Below are 3,720 nucleotides of genomic sequence, written 5' to 3'. Positions count from 1 at the left end.
ACCAGGGAAGCCCGAATGGGAGAGAAACAAAAGGTATTTGCTGACGTGGGCGCTGGGCAGAGACGCCCGAGGGCTGGGGACACAATTAAAGGGGCAACGCACCGACTGCAGCAGGCACAACCCAGCAGCTTCCGCTGCCTGAGCTTCCCTGGCGGTGCGGCGCTTTCCTGTGCTCACACCCACAGTCCCACATGCTCCCCAGCAGGGAACGTGATGCCCTAGATGCTTCCTTCTCACACCTTTGTGTATCAGAGGGGTTTTGATGCCCCAGCTCCATCTGTCACACAGGCACAGGTTCCCCTGAGGGAATGTAATGCCCCGACCTTTCTCACACTCAGTTCCCCCTCAACGCACCATAATGCCTCAAATATTTCTTAACCCCCTCAAGCTTTATGATTTAGGCCCTGATGTTCCATTTCTCTGTCTTCTTGACATGCTCCTCAATAGAGTTTTAATGCTCCGTCCTTTCCCATCCCCTCTATGCACTACTTTGCATCATTCCCATACCCGACACTCCATGGTGCTCCGGCTGAGCCCCCAGAGTTGGTGGGATGACCCAGTTCCTCGCCTCCCGCAAGAAACAGAACACAATACAAATTTAATACAATTTTGTACATGAGATGAAATCACTAGCTGCCGGCAGAAAGGCCAGATTTTATATCCGTTTGTTTGGCAGAGCAAAGACACAGAGACTGTACATACGTTAAATTTACTGGACATACCCTGTAATCCCTGTATACAAAATTGTATACCTAATTCTATAGAGCACATTCTTTCTGTATCTGTTTAACAGAACACAACTTGCAATTGCTGACTCCACCCTTGGGGTACTGCTTTGTGAGTCCCTATATGGATGTGTAAATGATGGGCAGCTGGTGACAAAAGGAGAAATAATTCTTTCTTTGTAATAAGTACATTAACACCAAGTATTTAATATCATCTTCACAAGCTTTGTGTTTTTTCACTGCTGCAAACTGAATTACTGGCTAACTACATACTATGAGTCAAATCCTACAATCCTTAGTCAAAACAACTCTCATTTACTCAAGGGGGGGGGGAGGTTTACTGAGCTTTAACAGAAGTACTGTTCTCTATAAATTCAATTCCCTGATTCTGTAGTGTGCAACTGTAAATATTTTAATAATATAAATGAAAGAATACCAGATTAGTGTGGGACATGGTTAAATTTAGGTCTAAAATAAGAAGTGGCATCTGTCATATAATAATGAGTGGAAATAACATGGGGGACACGTTTTATCTAGGAACTTGGGTTCACAGATGGCAATGGCATGGGTATGTGACTGATTTATAATAGATAATATTTTCTCATGTTTTAATTTTGCATTACTTGCAACATTTTGCATTCTTAAATGCAACATACATTAACAAGGAATCTATTTTATTAAGCAATAATCTGATGAATTTACTGTAAAATTTTAATACAAAATTAATAATTATTGTTTTATTTTCTAACTGTAGACCTGATTCTACAAAGACTTGAGCATATGCTTAATATGAGTTAAACGGGTCTACTGATGTGCTTGAAATTAAGCATATGCATACGTTTTTGCAGAATCAAGGCCCATGTTTGTCCTAGTCAGACATTCCTGTGAGGCAAGGACATAATCAGTGTTCTGGAAGATAATATCCCATCATTTTACTTTGGATAAAATTACAGGAGTGTTACCCTACATGTGTGAATGGGAGGACCCACTTGTATTATAGTAAGAGATTTATTGGGATATGTATAGTTATTGCATTATGTTTAACATAGAACATGCAAGTGAAAAAATATGTACTAAAGTCCATGGTGGAAAGCCCAGTACCATTTAAGTTGAGGGCAAAATTTCCATTGACTTCAATAGGGTCACAATTTCACCTCTTTAGTCCCTACAAAAAATGACATTTTTATTTCTTGATCCATGACAGCACTGACAAGAAATGGTATTAAAAATAATGCTTTTATTGCTATTAGAAAATACAATACTTCAGTGTATGACTATAGACATATTTGGCAATTATTGTTTTTTAAATTAAAGATTTCTGTATATTTATTTTTTACTTAAAAATATTGGCTGAAATCCTGCACTAAAGTCAATGGCAAAACTCCCATTGATTTCAATGGGGCCAAGATTACACCCATATGATCAAGTGGTTTAATCCTAAATTTAGATAGTAAAGATAGCTAGAGAATATGTAATGAATTTTGATATCAGAAAGACAAAATTATAAATCACTACTACTTTGTTAGAATGTTTTTAAGGCATTACAGGACCAATAAAAACCCAAACCTGCAAAGTTAGAGTATTCCTAGAGCTCTATTAAGAGTGCTGACAGTATCATCAATTATTGCTTAATAAAAAAAGTAATTAATTTAAGACTTATTAGCTTTCAAGTCCTTTACCAAAAAGGTTAAAAAATTGTTTTTGCCAAATAAAAAAGATTAACATTGAAAGGAAAGCTTATTTTATAACTCTAAAATAAATAGAAACAATAGAAAGCCTAAAAAGTAATGGATAGTGTCCTATTAAAGACGTTACCCATACACTAAAAATTATGTATTTATACTTTATTATGAGTGTTGACTATTCTTATTTATACTTCACATTGAAAAATATAAAGTATAAATGGAAACAATCAATGCTTATAATATCCACCTTTTAAAAGCACTTTAATATTAAAAGGAATATAAATATGTGCAAATATTATTAAAATTAAACTTACTATCTTAGTTTTAGTTGGTGCACGACATGGGTATGTTTTGAGCATCATCCCAGTCTTACCTGCCCACAGAAGTGAAACAGGCATGATGGTAGGTACATGAAACCTGGTATCAGAAGATCCGAGGAAATTCGAATACCCTACTGATAAAGAAGAAGACATAGGAGATAGCACAGCTTGTGCCTGCAATCACAAAAAGCCCACACCCTTGATTTCTTGTGGGTGGGTTTTCTAGTATAGAAGTTAGGATTTAACAGTATTGTAATCTTTGTTTTAAAGAGCTGATAGACTTTTCAAGATCAAGAAGAAAATTTCTTAAAAGTTGATTGTTAGGGTAGGTTACATTTAGAGACTGTCAATCCAAATAATTTTCCTTTAAGGAAAATATCTTTGAATAAGATATTTGTTCAATTGATCGCTTAATTTTTAAGATATTAGTGAGCTGGCATACAAGTTTTTTTCCTAACATTTCCTTTATATTCTTGTTCTCCATAGTTGCGCCTGTATCCTGCAAGTTCTGTGCATGTGGATCCCCTGCACCCACATGGAGCCCCCCTAATTTTTGTGGGGCTCTGTGCAGGCCTAGAGATCTATTGCTTAGAGCAGCTTGCAGTATTGGGGGCCTTGGACCATAAGTCTCAACTGTACCTGCAACAAAAGAACCATTGTATTGTGCAGCACAAACTAAGTAATGTCATATAACAAGAAGAATAAGCTCTCTCATTCTACATAAACTGGGGTACTTTGTGATAGTGTTAAAGGTAGGTTACTCAACATGTTAAATGTAGTGTAATACTTTAGAATCATTCCTATCCATTCAAAATTTTAAACCATTTTTATTTGCTGCATCATATTTTTGCAGAATGTGAGTTCATTTTTCTACAGTTTAATTTTGACTGTAAATTTAGGTAAGCATTACTCATCTTTCTAAATTATATCTTGATTTTTTTTAGAACTATGCTAAAAATAATCATCATCTGGGGATAACTTCCCTGTGAA

This window comes from Emydura macquarii, unplaced genomic scaffold (genome assembly GCF_026122565.2).
Source record: "Emydura macquarii macquarii isolate MOO-44397 ecotype Brisbane River unplaced genomic scaffold, CSIRO-AGI_Emac_v2 contig_3348, whole genome shotgun sequence".
In the NCBI taxonomy this organism is placed as follows: domain Eukaryota; kingdom Metazoa; phylum Chordata; order Testudines; family Chelidae; genus Emydura; species Emydura macquarii.
Note: the sequence above shows the minus strand (reverse complement) of the source record.